At 41.9% G+C, this 21167-nt stretch overlaps 1 protein-coding gene across 1 annotated transcript in view; it reads left to right on the forward strand.

Annotated features, from left to right (window-relative positions):
- Nkain2 (sodium/potassium transporting ATPase interacting 2) overlaps positions 1–21167 on the forward strand; it is a 500786-nt gene that overhangs the window by 403532 nt on the left and 76087 nt on the right. The window lies entirely within an intron of this gene.

Consider the following 21167-nt stretch of genomic DNA (forward strand, 5'->3'; position numbering starts at 1 on the left):
ATACAATGATGGGGATCTGTAAAAAACAACACAGGAGCCAACTGAGAGCTCCCAGGCCACGGCAGAAACGACTTGTGCAAGAAAATAAATGATGTTTTATTGGATTTCTAGCTCCTATTTCTCCCACCTAACACACATGCCAATTCCACTTGAAGCATCTCTAGCATCCTGACCCTGCTCCTTACTGTCTCTGTGGGCTGAGTTTATCCAGGATTTGCCGCATCCTTCAAAGTGAACCAAAGCCACCCCTGTTAGCGCTGTGCTCCTCATGTTCCTTCCTCCTCTGCGTCACTTCTTAAAATGGTTCCTCGCCCCCGGAAGGCCTCAGTGCGACTCCCTTGTCCGTGTTTCCTGCCATTGACCCAAGACGGAGGCCAAGCCTCCCACAGACTAAGAGAGCACAGCCTGATACCCCGAGAGGCTCCACAAGACCCCAGAGTCTGATTTCCCCGGAGCAGGTGGGGGAAGGACCGAGGGAAGCCGGCGGAATGTAGGAACAGGGCGGGCAGACAAGAGATTCCACCTGGTCTACGGCACACTGTAAATGGAGAACTTTCAACAAATGCTTCTTGAAACTAAACTTAGCCTCAAAGGGCAGATAACGAACCTAAAATCATCACTGCTTAAGAAGCATTCATAGAAAAAAATGGTAATAATACATATACTTTAAATACAACATGCACTCCATGCATTTGTCTGTGAAGTTCTCTTTTACAATTCGGAAATACTTTATTTATGATGCCTTTAAAATCTCCGGAGAATTTTCTTCATTCTTTTTCCTTGGGCCTCCTCTCTGTATGTTTCTTTGTCCAAATTGTATCAGAACATCGGTCATCCCAGATTCGGACCCGTTCAAATGACCTCGCCTTAACTGATTCTAAACGAGAAGGCCGTGTTGCCGAATTATCCCATATGCACAAGTATCTGCATGTGAGTTTTCAACCTTCCCTTTAGGGGAATGCAACTTGGCATACGAAAATTACCGAGATCACATTATCTCCCCTACATACAATACCTGCATAACTATTTGGGTAGATTTGGCCACCTGCAAATACCATTCTATTCCTAACGAATAGTATGCTCCTTCATATCAGAACCTTTGGAGATATTTCCTAAATCTTCATATTCCTTCTTCGTTGCCTCATTATCTGGGTTCTACCAATTCTTAGTGAATTGTGTGCATTTCACCTTCATGGTCACCTTCGGTAGCAATTTCCTAAGGGTCTCATAGAATATTGTATCCGAGGTGTCCTTTGCAGTTTTCTACCCTGTTCAAAACCCATAGTGCCTTCCTCCCATTCCTCAGATATAAAGCTTAAATGCCATGGCCTATGTGTAAAAACTCTCCCCAACAAGATTTGAACTTGCGTTTGAATATTTGGGCTTTCAGTTTCGCTCAAAATATTCTACCCCATCGGTAGGAAGTGTTTCTTTTTCTCCAAGAAGTTTCAGCAAGGGTTGCAAACTTCATTTTGCAAATATACACAGAGCTTGTTTTCCAGCCATTCCCTTGGTCCATGTAACATAAAACGATTGATTGCATATTTTGCATTATGAACCCTTTCCTTTCCTTACACAAAATTATGAAAGTTTTCAGGGAAAGATCTTTTTCCTTGGCATTCACATATTTCCTCATTTTTGGTAAACATTGCATAGATGATTATTGATTTTGACATTAGGACTGGTTCCCACGAGAATGGTAGTGGGAGATAAAACAAGCACTGAGATTAAGAATTAAATAGCTGTGTGGGACATCACCATTAGCCTAATGTTACAAGTGTGAGTGTTACTAAAATATTATAATGTGGCAATTCTTTAAAGATAAAATGTAGTAGCCTATCATAGCTAATCATTAGCTTTGTGTTTTTCCTGCATGTGTACCATGGTGAATGCTAAGGAAGTTCAGAACTTGCATGCATGTATACAAGATGCAAACGTATATAAGTGTAATATTATTTATGTTTGTATCTGAGATGTGTGTGCATATTCATGTGTGCTGTTGTGTATGGAAAGATGGGAAAAGAGATGTTTTGTTATTATTTTTTTCAAGGAAAGAGAAACAGATATACTTCTCCCCCTTGTGTAATCCATGCAGTTCCTACAAACCACTTCTTGAAATATATGCAAATAAAATTTTATAAAGAGTCAAATCATATAAAAACTGCACTGTTCAGTAGTACTGCAATTCATAAGAGAACAGACTCGTGAGATTCATATTCTATTTGTTCCTCCATATAGGAAAAATTCACAAACGTTTTATTGTGCTTTAGAGAAAAATATCCCATTCAAGTTCAAAATGGTCCAAATTCACAAGCAAAATGAAAGTAAAGCATAAGATTTCTTTATAATGGGCCGAGAAATACTCTTACAGCACAGTAGGAACATATTTCCAAAGGTATAATTCAGGATAAAACTGCAGAGAGGTTATTAAAAGTGAACAAAAAGATTATAAAAGTGCAAATGTACCATACAGAGAGTATTCACAGAGCATAACATATATATGGCTATAGAAACTGAACAACCGCGTCCATGCAGGGGTTAGGTGGCATCGTCTAGTAAAGAAAGACCACAGGACAGCAAAGGCAAAACAGAAACCTACAGCAGGAAGCACTGCAGGAACCACTGTCTGTGTCCATAAATTCAAAGAGGGGGCTCACTGATTCCTGAGGGGGCAGGGACCCAGAGCAACGTTCACATTCTGCAACAACCAGCGCCACAGGAGTGAGTCTCAGAGGACAATTCTCTGGTCCCCTGTAGTAACGTTATTATTCATAGCAATGCCTGCATCTGATTAGAACTGAACTGTATTACTAGCTTATTACTTTATTCACTTCCTCCAAAGGGGAGGAAAAACTACCATGCAAATAAACTGGCTTTGTCTTTCTTATAGATGACTAAACCAAGGTCCAGAAAAGTCAAGCTTAAAACAACAGGGGGGCCAGGGATGTAGCCCCAGGGCACCACACCTGCCTGGCAAGTTCAAGGTCCTGAGTTCAATTCCTGGTACAGAAAAAATTAAAATTTTTAAATAACAAGATGACCTATCGCATATAATGATCTTGTAGAGCGACAGGACAACCAAATATGTTTTGTGAAATGAGAGAGGGAGGGAGAGAAAGAAAGGAAGAGAGAGAGGGAAACAGAGCTGAGGAGAGTTGGTTTATTTTACTTTACTGCAAAGCTGGTTTACTTTAATTCAGAGAGAGAGAGAGAAAGAGCAGGCAGGGAGAAAAAAGTAGTATATACGTGGAAAAATACATGTAAATGACCCACCATAGAGTTAGTATACTATTATACAATTATATGACTAAATATTTGTAACATATGTTCTATGTATGTATATATGTGTGTGTGTGTGTATTGTTAAACAATTGCATTATAGTATGCAATTATATTATACAATTATCTAACATGACATATATTTTTCTTGTTAGAAAATAATGCAATGGCTGTATACTCAAAAAGAAAGTCTGTCTAAATCTTTTTTCACCTTTCTAGCTCTTTCCTTGTCTGTTTCCTTTTTTCTTCTGTGTCTTGTCTGTGTACATCACAGATTATCATGAATTAAAGTAATTAAATTCCAGAAACTGGCATTTTATTTATCTGTCCTGGCTCATGGTTGAAGGTTCTGCTGGTTCCTTCCCAACTGCCTCTCTGTAATCCTGGTTATCCCTTCCCAGTGACCACTCTCGGGCGTGAAGACACCTGAGGAGTGGAGCGCACTCTGCAGTGGGCCAGCACCTTCTTCTGTCACACAGCATTCCCGGGGGAACTGTTTGCTTTCTCTGTCCGCTCAGCTCCATACAGTCTTGTTCAATTCTTCAAGGGAGACCAGTTACCTCATTTGCAGAATGCAAAAACTGTGCCCCTTGGTCAAAAGTTATTAAGATTTTAAAGATAATAGCAGCACAATTAAGCCAACAGCTGATCCCTCCTCATCATGAGATGTGCAATTTCATATCCTACATCATGAAGCCAGCCCTACCAGCAAGGGTGAATGAAAGGATTTAAGGGCTATCACGGCTGTTGGAAGGAATAGAGCAGCTTCTGAGCTAAGCACAGCCTACCATGCAGAAGTCATTGAATGAATGATGCTCCCTGTCTCACCATTGCACAACCCTCTGGCTGCCCAGCCCTCAGGGGTGGATTCTTTACTCTCCCTGTACATTTCCACATAAGCATCTCTGGCCCCAGAACTGAAGTTGCCTGAATAATTCCATGTGCTTTTTGCTACTGTATTGCCTTCTTCTGATTTCTGTTGACATAGCACCTATGTGTGTTAGTTAGGGTTCTCTGGAACAGAATGAGTAGGAAATAGACATCTAATTATACAAGGGGATAAGTAGGTAGCATACAGGATCAAAGTCAGGAAAATCAGAGGATCCAGCAGCTGATCAGCCAAAGAAGATGGAAAAGCAGAGCAAGTGGGGTCAATCCTGCAGCACCAGCCCAAGACTGAAGACCCAAAAGCTCACTGGAGAGTTCACCAGTGTGAGTCTGCATTTCAGGGCTAGAGAAGGTGGAGACCCACATGCAAAGACAGTAGTGAGCTCTTCGAAAACTGAGACACTTCCCTCTTTTTTCCCTTTTTCATCCCATCCAGGCTGCCAGTCACATGTCCAAGGTTGTCTTCATCCCTCAGCTTGCTGGCCTACATATCAGTCACCCATGGACACACCTCCACCCATGCTCCATTAATATGCTAGGCATTTCTTAATCCTTCAAGTGGACACACCATGGTTAACAGGGACAGTGGAAGGCTCTACCTCCAGTGATGGCACAGAAGAGATACTCAGTGCAATATTTCTACTAAAATAATCTGAGAACCATAATTTGAACTTAAGGAGACTTCAATCAACTTCAGAGGAACAGAGACGAATACATAGATAACATTGTTCAAGATCATGAGGAGAGTTGTCACCCCACAGTTATCTGTCCTTTAACCGATTCCAGCATTTCAGAAACTTGGTCCTTCCCTGATATTGTATTAGCAGGTTTCTTACCCAAGTTACGAACTCTGTTTAGAAGTAAAAGATCTCTTTTCATTGTCACTTGATTATCTTCAATGTAAGAAGAGAAGACAGTGTAAATTAACTACTCCTCAGTAGTATGTGAGCAACCACAAGCATTACACTAAGGGACGGCGTGGATACCGAACATGAAAAACAGGAAAAGGACTCCTGAGCTTCAGACACAATTCCAGGCATGGAGCAGTTACACAGCTTATGTCTGGAAGGTCGGACATAACTGTATGCCAGATGATGTTACAGAAAATTACAGGGGTTCGGGACAGGAGGGGTAAGATGAGTCAAGATTGACAAAAGGGGACCTTATGGGCTCCCCAAAACAGGAGGTGCACATTAAGAGTCTGGTGAGAGTGAAGGTTAGTTGACTAAGAGCCAGGAAACCAGAGTGAATGTGATTTCCCCCTGATAGCAAAGCTTTGTAGTGTTCTACTGGGCCTAAAAGTACTTTTCACACACAAACAGAGAAACACTGAATTAAATCAAAATCTTTTGAGGAAGGGATTATAATATGTTCCAAGATAAAAGAATGCTGTAATGGACACTTTTGAATTAGCTGAGAAATTGCTACCTTCTGGTCTTGGTTAAAGCCAGACACAGCATTAAACCTCATAAGCATCACTTGAAACTGTGTAATGATGTGCTCACCACTATCTCTTGTCAGAAATTCTAAGATGGTTAGAACTGTGTGGAAAATGTGTAAGGCAGAGCAGGTAAGGGAGCCCTCCTGAGGAAACCATTCTTATCCTCACCTCTAACTCTTATTTATAACAGCAGCAAACCAGTTGTTGGGGTCTAACAGCCTGCTGTCATGTCGGTTTCGGCCATCCACGTACATCAGCCAATGATGGTTTCTCCACCAGATAGTATTTTCCAGCTAAGGTTAGGAAGGTTAGGAAGGAAGGATGTGTCATCTTATTATGGTTAAAAGGAAACTCTTGGAATTTAGTATTTCATGCAGTTTGCCAGGTATGTGCAACTGTGCTAAGGAAGCCAGCCCACGTAGCAAATCCCTATGCATTGTGAAACATAATAAATAACAATATGGACGAACAGAAAGAAAGTGCTGGATGATGGAACTGTATAAGGTAATAAATACTTTAGGGGAGGAAGAACACTAAAGTCAGATGTGATTTAAGGCTGCAGCAGTCTGTGAGGGCTAATGAATGTTAAATAACTGTGGTCCAGCCTTAAATGAGGACCTGATAGAAGATCTTGGCTCCAGATGTATGTTTATCTGTATTCTACTGCACAGTGACATTACACCAGTTAACAGCAAACCCTGAATATTTAAAAAGTGACCCACAGAGGGAAGGAGGGGACGAGAGGGAAGGAAAAGAGAAGTAAAGAGAATTAAGATATGTTCTGTAAGTGTATCAAATCCCCACAATGAATAAAATCGATATCTACTGCAAACATGGACCAATAAAAATTAAAATGAAGACAAAAAGGAAAAAAATAACAATAAAATTGACTATATTGAACAGCAAGCTCAACCACATTTTAAATTTTTTTCTATATTTTGCAAAATATCTGCAATTTTTTGTTAATTATGCAACCAAATTAAACAAGCCAAAACATGAATGTAGTTTTCCCTTGGATAATAATATAAAATACAGAAAAATAAAAATAGCTTTAACATAAAATAATTTTATTGTTCAAAAACCCAGTTTCAAAAATACATTTCTCTCCCTTATTCCTCAAGACAAAATCATAACATTGCCTTGAAAAGATGTTATTTTTATTTCTTTTTTTTTCTTTTTATTGAGTTTATTGGTACATTCTAGGTATACAGTACAGTTACATTAATTACTGGGATTTTGTACCTTTTCATGACAGGTCTTGGTTCTCATTTTTTCCCCTTGTCCCTGCCCTCCCTTCACCCTCCCCTCCCCTCCCCACTTACAAACACTTTATTTCCATTTTTTCATATTCTCATATTTTTTCCTCTCCCTTATTACCTTTCTCCCACCCTTCCCACTTTCCCTACACCTTTAGCCCTTTTATTCCTATTTCACATTGTTAATTATCTCATTAGGATCTTGTGTACTATTATAGTTTTTCACACCAGAGAAACTATTCAGTATTTACACATGTGTGACTTATTGTTATTTTTATTTCTGGAAGTGGAAAAACAATGGAAATGATAGCATTCCACTTAGCAACTTTTTATACTGTTCTTAACTAATGCTTGGATTTTTAGCACAAATCACCTTTTCTTCACTTAGATGGTGTTGCTGTGAAGAGAGCTTCCAGGGGATCCTTTGGGAGTTCTGGTCTGAATGAGAGTTATTTTGGGAAAATCCCCAAATCTCTTTCAATGTCACTTTTTCAGCATCCAATGGTGTTCACCACCTGTTTTAAAACATTGTTATAAGAATCAGAAAATTATGGGAAAATGATTTGCAATCTGCAAATATATGACACACATTAGCAATTACTATACTTCTCTGCTATGATCAATGGATTATTTTCCACAATGAATCTCATGCATTTTATTTCAAAGACATGCTTTTTAGATACAGTTCACCGTTAAGTGTATTTAATAAATTCCCTTACATTTTTACTCATTCACACTCTAGACATTCATATTCCAGATGTCCACCAAAAAGAATTAATGGGAAATTTGGAATAGAACTACCTTCACTTTTCCAGATACCGGCTTTTCAGGTAATGGAAGCCAGGGTCAGCATAGGTAAAATTCAGTCCTAGGCCATTAGACCCAAACCTCAGCCCCTGTGTGGTGTCACCGTCCTCGGCACCAACCAGAAAATGACACGCAGCAGTGGCTGGTGGGCACACTTTACAGGCAAAGGCTGCAGCCAGCCCAAGTGTGCACAGGCTGTTGTCCTCACAGCGTGCCTGGGGCAGTGGGAAGAGTGAAAGTCTGGGGCTTAGCTGACTGAATTAAGAGCATGAGAAGAAATTAATTAAGGGGAATCAAATGTATCTTAAAGATAGGCTGAGCATACACTATTCTCAGCCACATCACAAGTGGCATCCAAGAATGAGAGCTACAAACAACCTGATGCCTAGGCCAGCGAAACAGAAAATCTTCTAGATTCATTTACTGAGTTCTTAGAAAGTTCCAAACATTGACGTTTGCAAGACACATCAGGAAACAAGACATAGATATTGTCTTCATGAAGTTCACAATCCAAGATGGATGGATATATCTATCCATATCTATCTATCTATCTATCTATCTATCTATCTATCTACTGTCAGCTATATATCTACATTCAGGTATAAGTGCTATGAAAAACATCGGGCAAGATACAGAAACAGAGAAAATGGTGGGAGGGGTTATAGATCTAGAAGGACCGGGGTGAGTGCTCCAAGAAGGTGATATTTGTGCTTGGACCCAAGTGAAGTGATCCATGTTGGTATCATTGGGAGGAAAAACCCAGGCAGAGAGTATATATAAAGTCCTTAGGTGACAACGGGTTTGCCATTCTAAGAAAGTACAAGATAGCACATTCGTCAAGACGACTGAGAAAGAGCCGGCATAGAATGTGATGAGGAAGCCAGATCAAGTAGGATAATGAAAGCTGTGATGAAGACTAGGGTTTGATATGATTGTACAATAGCAAGATTTTTAAGGATTCTGGACCTTGGGGGCAAAGAACCCATGTTGGAAATCAAGAATGGAATTCCACAGAGAGATCGGTTTGGAAGCTATTGAAATAATTTTGAAAAGTGATATGTTAGGCCAAGGTCGTAGAACAGAAGAAATGGTAAAAATAAAAGAAGAGTTCAGATTGTGGATATATTTTCGAGTCTGTCCATAATAGACACAGGGGAAATCAAGCAGAAGTATTAAATGGACCCTAGTGGGCTACTGATATTATTTACTACACCGGGGACAGTGAGGAGAAATAAAGGTGGATGGAAATCAGGAATTCTGTGTCGGACACAGTGAGTTGGGAGACTAGTACACACCCAAGCAGAGACAGTGAGCAGGGAGGGCGGGTGCATTAACCTGAGCTCAGGGAGATCAGCACTGGAGATGGAAATTTGAGGTTCATCAGCATTGTGATAATGCTGAGAATCATGAGCTTGACTAAGATTATTAAAATGATTCTATTTCTCATTTACTGTTCATTTGAATGAACCGAGAAACCCTAGAACTTCTTCCTTGATTTTCCAGGAGCTACAACTGGAGATTCAGATGTTTTTGAGAGGGATGCTGAAAATAACACCAATGTGAATCACACACAAATGTGACGTGGGCTTTGGTTAATCCGGTTTCAAATTAGGAGGCTCCTTAGAAGGAAACGCAGCGCGCGCTCATCTCTGAGTAAAAATACAAAGGCGGGTGAGACTAAAAAACGCGGAGTTGAACTCCGGTGAACCTCGGGCCACGAGAGCTGAAGGCAGCTGTCACGCTTGTTTATGGAGGTGATGACTCTGCTTTGTACCCTCACATCCCGTTTGAGAAGAAAAACCATTTCATAATGGATTTTCCCAAGCCACCAGTGCATCCACTCTATCCATGTGCCCTTTTTTATTGCCCTGGTTCACGTGTGTTTAACACATAGGCCACTTCCGTCCTCTTTTGAATACTAATCATGAACAGAAGTACTTTGAAATAAAGCAAGTTGAGTCAGCCTACAGAAAATGCTGCCCGTCTGGCTTTGTGACCAAAGAGTAGAGGCCAGGAGACCGGTTCTCCTGTGCGGTGCAGTGAGCCAACAACGCAGCCCTGCGGGGTTCGGGATCTGAGAGGTTGAGTGCCCAGGTGGGGGTTTTCCTCTTCCTAGCTCATCAGCGGTCAGGCTCTGAGTCACAGCGACCCCGCAACAGGCAGCAGACAGCTCCCCCGCAAGCCACACTTGGGTTCTATCCTGTGGGCGACACGATGGCTCATTTTCTGTGCCAGTTTGACCAGGTTAAGGGGAGCCCAGAGAGCTAGTGAGAGTGTTGCTTCTCGCTGTGTCTGGGAAAGTGTTTCCCAAAGACATTAGCATTTGAGTCAGAAAAGTGAGTGAGGAATGAGGGCCCGCATCAGCTAGCTCACCTAAGATCTCAGCAGAACAGAGGCAGAGAAAAGAAATTCTCTCTCTCTCTCTTCTGACTGCTGTCGGCCTCCTCTCCCAAACTCTGCATCAGAGCTTCCCCTTGTCCCAGATTCCAGGGTCTGCAGGATAGGACCAGACCTCCTGGTTCTCCAGCCTAAGGGCAGCAGTTGTCAGGAATGCGGAACCTCCTGAGTGTGTGAGCCACTTCCCTTAATAAATACCAGCTCCATTTCTCTGGAGAACCCTCACGAATGCATGCATACTGCCCGGAACCAGCTGCTGCGGCAAACCCAGTGTGCCCAGCAAGTCACACTGCAGACCCCGTCCTGGCCTGTCCCAGCCTAGGGCACCGTCCAGCTCAGGGTCTGTGGTTGCCTGGGACTTCTGCTTCCTGGAAGGTGGCTGGTTTTTAAAAGCATAGGGTTCCTCCTTAAAAAGGTGATGCAGATTTCTCAGATATGACCAAAATGTTAACATTATAACATACTTGCAAATGAATTCCTATAGAACTTAGAAGTGTTGACCTGAGCCCCAGAAGGTCTGAGATGTTGTCAGTTTCATTCTCTGCTTTATGTTCAGTGTATGACATCATGCCCATGCCTGGGACACTGTAGGCGGTCAATAAAGGGACACTGAGCCTTCACCGAGGCGGGGGACACGGATGGGAGAGCAGACACCTGGGACAGCTAGGGCTCTGCCCAGCACATCTGTGTGACCTTAGCTAGTTCCATCACAACTTTATAAGTCAGTGTGCTGGCCGGTAAGAACCACTGGTGCCAACCTCAGTGGCCTTAAAAAGCAAAAATAAATTGTGAGATTCCATAAACCACTATAAAAATAAAATTTAGAATATAGAAAGCCTTCGGTGTATCTTAGATATGGATGGTGAATTATTTAAGAATTTTGGATGGGGGCCAGGGATTTAGCTCAGCGGTTCAGTGGCCTGCCTTGCAAGCGCAAGGACCTGAGTTCAATCCCCGCTACCAAAAGAAAAAAAAAAAAAAGAATTTGGGATGTTAGATGTGATTGCTCCTTATTTATGCCATCAAATTTGGTTCGCATGCAGAATTTCACGCGCTGTTCGACTTCCCTTCCCGTTTCTCTCCTTCTACAAGTTTGATGCCGCACAGAGGCAATGTTGAAATCAGAGAACCTTAGCAGTATTGTGAAATCCTCTGCTCCCACCTCCCGGGAAGGGAGATATTATCTGTGAGTACAGCATACTTCTTCCTGCTGAGGCTTCTGAGTTCACCAAATACTCAACTTTACAGGGAAAGTTGGGGTCGGGACATTCACAATATTCAGGGGCAGCGACCAAGGCAGAAGAGTCTGTTATAAATATAAGCTGTAGTTTATTACTTTACCAAAGTGTTACAGTGATCAATTAATTCTTTTCTATTAAATAAAATAAACACTACTTAAGACAAAGTAATGTGGTCAGTTAGTTTTCAATATTAGAAAAACTTACCTTAAAAGGAAGTTACACTAAGAAGAATTTTGCTTCCTCTTTTTCCATTCAGTGTTTTCAGGCTGTGAGCTGGGAAACACAACAGAGTTATTCTGATAAACAGTTGATAATGTAAAGATAGCAAAGACTGATACAGTCACTGGACTCCAGGGACACAATGGAATGCTGTTGGTCCCACGGAACATACATCCCCTGGGTTTATATGTTCACATCCTGGAGCACCGGCTCTTTATACAGACTTTTGGAGTGAGGAGGGCGGTATGTGCTTTACCAGAAGATCGTCTGAGATGCCCCGGATAGCCATAAGACAGAACATCCCCAGCTACTTGCACTCTGTTAATCCTTCCTCCCAATGGCATCCAAATGACTTTGAGTGGACTTGTGAGTTCCCAAATCCCCTCTGCTAAACATAGAATTCAGCTGATCTGCATCCACTTATTTTTTTTATTTTTCTCTCAGGCATCGACAATAGGGAGAGATCTCACTTTTATCCTCATGTAATGACCGCCAGACATTTCCAGAAAGTTTAAAATTTCAAAATAATTTTCAACCATGTTGAATGTGAGCAGCATCACATCTGTTGTATTCTGTGAATCTGGGATCACCTGGGGAAACCATCCATTGACTGAATTATGATGCAGATCCTTTCTAACAGGCGAGCAAGAATCATGATGGTAAAACACACAGATTTTACAGAAGTGTCTTCTAACACTTCTTTCTAGCGGCACTTTTCTATCACCACTGAATAAATAGGTAAATAGATGTTGTCCATTTATAAACATAAAACTGAAATGTTTTTCCAGAAGCATCCTTAAGATGATAAAATTCAGACCTTCAAGATGTCATCTTTAGCTACCTGGAAACTTCGTTTTCCAGTAAAGGGCAAATGTATCACACAATTAACAAAGACCCCATCAGCCCATAAAATGTTTGATGTGAATGCCAGCCACTTTCAAATCATTGGGAGATCTTGGGACTCTCTTCTGATTTTTTTCCCTTTTAATATTTTTAGATGCCCTAATTCTGTGGTGAAGATAGATTATTCTAGTGCAGGATACTGTAAAAATGTTCAATTACTGAAAAGAGATATGGCCAGTTCCCAAAGGAAGGAATTTAATCAAAGCCAGACCAAAATGGGAAAGTGAATGGCAGAATATATATTCTCACATATTTAAAGCTAACGATGACTTTACAGAAATACTTCAAAATGAATATACCAGAGTAGATGTATGAACATATAGAGGCATTCAATTTTTTCATCATCTGGTGGGATTTAATGCTCAGATTTCACTCTCTAATATGACAGAATCTCTGAAATTTAAATTTCATTTAAGAATGAATTTAATATTTACAATATTTTCTACTAATGAGATTTTCTTATATTTTGAAATACAAACCTGCAATAATGTTTAAATGCTTTTATTTTCAAACAAACTTTTAGTGAACTAAGAATAAAGGTTACATATGTCTAAGTTATTCTACAGTGCTTTCTTTAAATCTTTTTAAATTTTCACCGAGATTTGTGAAATGTCAAAGTAGAACAATGATAGAGACTAAAATAAGAAAAACATTCACATATATCAAAGTTATGAGGGTCTGGGGATTTAGCTCAGTGGCACCATGCCTGCCTCAAAAGTGCAAGGTCCTGAGTTCAATCCTGGTACCAAAAAATATATGTTTGTACTATTATTTGTCAATTGTGTTTTCTTTAGCTAGACAGTATTGTGTTCCAAAGAACATACAAATCTTTACAAATCCATGTAAAAATGCTCTTTCTAGAAAACCACTTAGTTGTGAAAAATAGCAGCAGCAGTAATAATAATAAATATATTATTAAGTTGTTCATTAATCTATAAACCCCCTGTGGCTTAAATAAGAAAGAGAGGTCAAGCATTAATAACTGTATGTCAAAAGCAAGATGGGCCCCTCTTCTTGATATTTTCAATTCCAGGTATTAAAGAGAATCAAAATGAAAAGTAAAACGTGTAGGATAGTGATTTGTAGTTTACTAGACAAGCTGTAAAGTCCTCTGCTCTCTAGCTATTTGAGTAGAAAGCACATTTTTTCAACTCTGCTCTTCAGAGAAGGATGTGGTAGAATAAGGAGAGCATGGTTTGGCTGTGGCAAGTCTGCTTCCTGATAGCAAATCTGTCTCTTACAGCCGTGTAATACCGGACGGGTTACTTAACTCACAATACAGCCATGGCGAGGGGAGATGCCTAACGATGACTGCAGCATAACAGAAGTCAAAACATGTGAATGCTCTTGTTGGGAAGGTAAAAGAGTCAGCACCCTTAATCTGCAAGGAAGACTTAGAAGTCACTAAGAAAGAATAATGTGAGTAAAAATGGGGAACACTGATCAAGAAAAGGAATGGACTAGTTTAAAAACAAGTACGAAGGTCTAATTTTTTCCACTTTCACTAGTGACCAGAGATATGTGTACTTGTTGGACCATGCCAGCACAGAACATTATTTGTTCATTAGAAACATAGTCTAGAGAAGGTTTTAATAGCAGAGGAAGCTTTTGACACATCAATGATGACTGAAAGAAGAGAATATCAAGCTGTCCATGAAACAAGATCCCAATTTTAATGAAATAACCTGCACCTGTTTCTATATAAAGAAATGATCACAACGCTTACCTCTGAATTATATTATGCATAATTTTAATTTATTTTTCTAGCTTTAGTATGTTTCCAGTTTAGTACAGTTTATTACTTTAATAATCACACAAGGAAGATTTTTCAAGGCCAAGAAGCATTTGAGAACTCCATGCTTACTTCTACTATTCATAATTTAGGGGACCTCAGCGAAGTCATTTAATCTCATTGAGCCTTCACTTTTTTGTATGTGAAATAAGAAAATTGAGCCTAATCGCCTTCTAAGGTAACTTTCACTCCTAAAATTCTGAAAATCTTTTAGATATTAATAATGCTGTGATACCCAAAGCAAACAAAGACTGAAGTATCCATAAAACCAAAGTTATCACATTTGCAGTAAGCCCAGTGGGTATTTTTATCTATCTGCAGTTCAGTAGCTGTTTCTCCATGAATAACATCGTATCTCTATTTACAACCTTAAAATTCCAAAGCCATTTGAAAGGTAACGGTCAATAGTCCTTCAACTGCAGCCCCTTGGGATGTGCAGGGCAGTGGTCCCTGGGCCTAGGGAAGCACTCTAGGGCCAGAGATGGGGCCACAGCTCTTCTCTGGCCCCTGACCGCCCTCAGGTTTTTCTTATTTCTATTGTTGTTGTTGTTGTTGTTGTTGTTTGAGACAGGGTCTCACTATGTAGTTGAGACTGATCTGGAACTCACTACATAGCCCAGGCTGGTCTCAAACTCACAGGGATCCTCCTGCCTCAGCCTCCAGAGTGCTGGGATGACAGGCATGGGCCACTACGCCTGGCTCTTTTCTTGTTTCCTGATTCCATCCTGAATTGTCTTTGTCCCTTCTTAAAACCCCATCAGGCAGAGAGGCTGCATTCTCATTGATTTGTGACTCATGGCTAAATATCACAGCCATTTTCAGAACCATTTAATCAGACAACACTGTTTTTCCATCATTTGGGGCATTCTTCCAGTAAAGACTCTGTAGCTGTAATTAAGAAATACGTTCAACCTTCTCTCAATTAACTTAACTGATGTGAAAACGCCACTGGTCCACAGAGCAACGGATTCCCCAGCTGCACCTTATCGGAGAACAACTTAGTGCGAAGGAGAGAAGCGATGCAGAAGGCAGAGCTGTGCAAGCACCAGGACAATCAGCACAGTTCCAAGAAAATGTGCTCAGCCAATGACGGAGCGTTCCTTGAACAAGAATTACTTTACAATCTTTAGTTGGTACAGTGCGTGGCTGTGAACTTTTTCCCAAATAAAATTCTCTCCAATGAACAGGGCCAACAAGAAAAGTGAAAGGAGTGGAGGTGCTTAAATACAGACAAAAGATGGAAATTTATTTCTTCAAAAGAAATTCCTTGATTTTAATAATGTGGCTATGTGGAAACATGAACTAACCAAGCCAAAGTAAAAGCTGAATAGAAAATCACCACTTTCCTCCTTCTAGTTCTTCTTCATCTAATTTGCTTTCTCTTTTCAGTGCCAATAATGCCAATCCAATGTTTATCAAAGCATCCATCATTTTCATTCGCTCCCAGTCCTTCCCAAGAGGTGTGTGTTAACTTTCACTTGCTGTGAACAAATACCTGATATAAAAATGTTAAAAAGAAGAAAGGTTCGTTTGGGGGCACAGTTTCAGAGATTTCAGTCCTTGGTCAGCTGGATCCAAATCAGAAGCATCACGGCAGAAGGGCAAGACTGAGAAAAGTCATTCACCTCATGGCAGGCGGTCATACTCTTCACCGGGACCCCGAGGGACACACTTCCACCAGCTGGCCCCTCCTAACAGCTCTGTAGCCATGGCCTCCTGGAAGGTTCTGTCAGCATCTGGAGCGGGCATCACTTGGCCTCCTCAGAAGCCCGCCTGGGAACACAGGAGCCTTCAGGGAGACATTCTAGACCCAAACCATAACAGTGTTTTTCTAAAAATATAGCAGAAATGAATGATGATTAAACTGAAGTTAAAAACAAAAATCGGGCCCATTTTATGGCTTGATTCAACAAACTTGCCTTGTCAATGTGGTGTGACAATTTCTTAATAAGGAACTCTGGACGTGTACAGTCACAGACTCGGAATTACAGCCCTCAGGAGAGCACTTTTGGAGAGCTCAGTACAAACGATTGCCCTCTAAGACCTCAGAGAGATCAATAAGTCTACCACGTTCTGTGTGAACGCGTAAAACACAGAGGAAGTAGCCGTCCTGGTGCTCGCACCTGGAACCCTCTCTTACAACAAGGCATCTGGCAGCCTCCCCGACTCCCTTAGCCCAGTGTGGGCGTGTCACTGCGGCTGTATCACCGTGGTGCGGTAGCTGCCACCTACTTGGCCCTGTGGGCTCCAACACACTGCAGCTGATGCAGTCTTGTCTCAGACGGCACAGACCTCTTGTCATTTGAGAGAATCGGTGCCAGCCATTTTCCAGAAACAGACAAGATGAGGCACAACAAACAGACATAGACGAAGGCACTAAAACATTTCCGCAGAAGTGCATACGGTGGTCAGCAGTTTGGGGACCAAAGCTCTGGCTCTGAGGATCCCAGCGGACCCATCTCAGCCACCCAACCCATGATTACAATCAAGGAGAGAGACACAGAGGTCTAGGGCCGGAAAGAAGCTTTATTCCTCACAGCCTGGGAGGTTCAAGGCCGGTGTAATAGCAAAGGGAAGCGCAGGCAGTGGGTGGACGCAGCAGCATAGCCATCCCGGCCAGGGGCGGTCAGGACGATGCTGTCTTGGGCTGCTTCTGAGTAACGATCTGGAGCCATCGCTGCTTGGGAGGTGACTGCGACTTATTCCCATTCTGAGGTGACCGCTCCTGCTAGGGACCATCCTGGTGTCCATCCTGGGCACCTTGCCTGCTCGGTGTGACTTGCCGTGGGGTGGCCTGTGAGGCTGTCCTTCCCTCGGAAACCAAGGTGACTGCTGGCTGCTCTAAAAGCCGGCGGTGGGGTAACTGAAAATGAATTGCTTTCAGCTTGACAGCCTCAGTCTGGAAGGAGGAGGATGTAGGGCACGTAAATTTAGGGCCAGTAACCTTGCAGGGCAGACACTCCTCCTCGGGATTAGCTCTCCTGTGTGCAGGGCCAAGCAGGGAGCCGACGGACACTTTAAGTAAAGGGACGGAAAAGGGAAAGCAGCAAGGCTGAGCCTCGTCTTGCTTTAGCTCCCCGGGCGGCTGCAGGCCGGGCTCTGTTAGAGACCACAGCCTCCTGCTTCCTGCTGCCTGGAGATCACAAAGCCCCTAGGGTCCAATATCGTCATTCCTGGGACCCCATCCACTGAGGAAATTATGACAAAAATCCATCCGGCTAAGTTTTCAAGGGTCACAACCCTGGAACGCACATATGTTAGCCGCACAGCACTTCTTTCTATCACGTTGTACACGTGAGTCAGGGAAGGGAAATTAGCGCTGTGAGAAGCCCTCCGCGGGGTCTCCGTCCCCACAGTTCACGGGCACCCAGGTTAGACCGAGCCACCCGAGGCCGGGATCGAACACATGTGTAGATGATCTTTACATGCAAAGGAACATGTAACTCTAGCTCCCTGTCAATAGACGTGTGTGTAGAAATGTCCATAATTCAGAAAACGTTGCTGTTCTAGATAATCGCCCCACTCTTCAGTGAGATTTGCCAAACAATTTAAAAGGTACCGGAGGTCACAATTCCATAACACAGTCCCTGCTCTCTCTTTCTTCCTGGTCTAGTCACAAAAAGGGTGACACGGGGGAGAAGGCAGACACAGCCCACTTCAGGCATCCCCCAGAGTAATCTGTAAATCTTAATACTGAAGATTATTTCTTCATTTACTGTTCACATTTATCCCGAGCTCTTACTTCTGCAATTCCCTAAAACGTGCTACAGACGCTAACCTAGTAGGAAGTAATGACAGCGCAGCTTTAACTTTCTCCAGATTATATTTTCCTCTTCGTTCCAGCTCCCATGCTTCCTTTGTTATTTCCTCTATTCTGAACAGCATCAAATTTTCTGAAGACCTAAATGTTACACTGGAGTTTGTGTGTGTGTGTGTGCGCGTGAGCGCGCCCTCGTGTGCGCACACGTGCGCACGTGTGCTGTATGTCCAAGTGATATGGGAATTCTTAATAACCAACCAGTTTGATAGCACAGCCGTCCCACGATTATGTGGCTTCTCCTTAATGACCTCTTAGCAGTGCGTGGTAAAAGCTCTGGTTACTTCTTTAGACATCCTATACTGAAGACAGGCTAAACAAAGAGCTTACATCTAAACACACTTCCTCCAAAGGGAGAAATACGCATTCAGCTTGATGAAGGAATGAATGGATTGTGTTTGTTGATTATATTCTATTGATAAAAATGTGCTCGGGGAACGAATTCTAACACATATGCCAAAAATATTTCAAGTGCCTCATGCACCACAAGTAAAATGAGCAAAACAGATTCAATGTTCTGCCTGCTCCTCTCTCCTCCTTGTCCTCTTGGCTCCTACCAGCCATGCTCGGGCATGATTTTAAAATACTGTCCTTACCCCAGGTTGGACTGCACAGGTCCCTGAGGTTAGGGTCTTTCCCGTAAGACACACTTTACGGTGTGGAACACTGCCCCGTGAGTCATTTCTCAGTTCATTAAGCCACGCATCTCCCTGGCGATCTTACTCCTGAGAAACTGGAAACTGGTTTCATGTTAGGGATTGTACCAAAATGGACTTTAAAATGTAAAAGTCTCTAATCCTCTTTTAGAAGACCAAGTGTTTTGTGTCTCCTTGTCTGTAGAACAAAATCTCTTTCAGCCTGAAAGAGCCCGCTCCACTAAACTGCACACTCGGATTGTAAATCTCCAGTGCAATAACAGAACTGCAAAGGGTTCCTCCTAAGATAATCTCTTTAGCACAAAACTGTATTCAGCAAGATGAAAGCCTTAACACAAATGTGATTTCTGTCAGTTTAGCTTTTTATGCATGCCATTTACACTAAGATTTTTTTTTTCTCTAACTCCTATTACCAGCTTCACCTGGAGAAAAACAAAGGTTTATGATATGTTCAGGGTTCCTGTGTGTGGGCCCCAGTGAGCATGAAGCATAGGAGGATTGTATCTTAAGAGTCAGAATTCTTACAGATTAGAGAATGTTCAGAGAACAGAGCTCATGGTGGTGAAGAGGCCCTGACTGGCTCAGGAGCACAGAATAAGGGAACCCAGGTTCCCAGTGGGGCTCCATCACACAGAGAAGGAGGGAGGAGAAGTTGGGATTGTTTCCTCCTGCCTCCAGGGAGGTGTAATCGGGGTTAAGGAGACAAGACTAAGCAAAGAAAATTTCAGGATATATATCAGGAAACACCTCCTAATAATGAGGCCTTTTATAATATCGTCCCAATGGAAATTTTAGAAGCCCTTTTGATTGAATCATTCAAACTTCAAGGAGGAAAATATATGAAAAATAGTCTATAAAAGTCAATCTCACCCAACCCTCTGGAGATGAATTACAGAGCACAGTCAGATCTTCCTCAGCTCAGCTCTGATTTCCTCAGCTCTAATTCAGTGCATACTTCAGAAGTTCACTTCTCAGAACAGTTGCTCAATGCTTCTCAGAGGAACCTGCAGGAGGAGCAGGTTCCAATACACTAAGTCTGCAGTTGTGTGCTGCAGCAGCTGCGCTGTTTGCTGCAGAACCCTGGAAACCTGGAGTCATTTGCAATGACCACAGTCAGTATTTATGGTTGTAGTTAATATAAAACTCGATGTAAGAAAAAAAACCCTGAATGATGCCACCAGCAAACTGAGTTAATTAGTACACTGAGTTGGTTGTCTCATTTGATTTCTCATCATACTCTTTAATTCATCACATTAGAATTTACTGAGAATTTCCTTCATGCTGGTCACTGAGTGGAGCTGCAGATAAAAAGAAATGAAAATGTTAAGTGAAGTATAATTTTCCATGCTCCTTGAATACACTCTGAATAAATACTGTTTTTTTTACCATTTTGTTCCCTGGTCCCAAGCTTCATGTCTGGCACATTTACACGAATTAAAGATCCAATATCCTAGCAGGGAGCATTGGTGATCACGTAATTCTGGCTAGTCCAGAAGCTGAGGCAAAAAGGCTGCAAGTTCCAAGATACCCCGGGCAACTTAGGGAGACCCTTTAATCAAAATAAGAAGAAAAAAGGGGTGGAGATGAAATTTAGGGGTACAGCACTTGCCTAGCATATAGGAGGCTCCACATTCAACCAATTACTGGAAAAAATGAGCACACGCCTTTAATACTACCATATTTAGGACAACCTTGGTTTTCACTAACTCATTTAGAGCCTTTCCTTCAATGTGCTCATTACAAAGAATTTACTTTGAAATAAATAAACCAACAAACAAAAGAAGTGATGTTCAGGTGTGTTGCCCAACATCTTCAGCCATATTTCCTTTCCAACTTTCTGGATAAAGTTTCTTGGTTGCCCGAGGCCCCTCCTCATCCCTGAGCATAAGTGTGGATCAGTAGCTTGGGAAGAGTGTTCTTCCTCTGTTTTCAACCCCCGGGCCTTTTAAAAACCCTGGAGTAAACACATTTGCATTTCCTTCAGAAGATGGAAGGATTGAGATCCTCAGGAAGTGTTCCCTGTGCTCCTGCTGTGACGGACCTCTGCCAAATACTCCGGCTCAGACCTTCTAGTCCTCCACACCAGGAGACGCAGAAAGGAAACTTCAGTAGAGAGAAGGCAACTTAGAGTCAAGGAAAGCAAACAGGGCCAGGTGGAACTGATGGCGCATCACAGAGGGAACACCGCTCTGTGGTCCTACAGACTATAGTGACCCCCTACCCCCTCAACCCCCATCTTTAGTTCCTTTCCGGTACTGCTCTTCCTTCATGTTATGTATTATAGAAGTCACTTATTTATTTTCATTTGTGATCTATAAAAATATGGTTTTTAACAGTTGCTTTGTTTTTTTTTAGTATTTAATTTGATTCTTGTATAGCTTTCCCTCTCTTTCCACACACATTCCAAAATAAACTATTCACCTCATTTTCGGTTTTGCAACTTTGTATCTGTGTTTTGTTTTTTTTTTTTT

Source organism: Fukomys damarensis, unplaced genomic scaffold (genome assembly GCF_012274545.1).
Source record: "Fukomys damarensis isolate Sample0158 unplaced genomic scaffold, DMR_v1.0_HiC HiC_scaffold_14, whole genome shotgun sequence".
In the NCBI taxonomy this organism is placed as follows: Eukaryota; Metazoa; Chordata; class Mammalia; order Rodentia; family Bathyergidae; genus Fukomys; species Fukomys damarensis.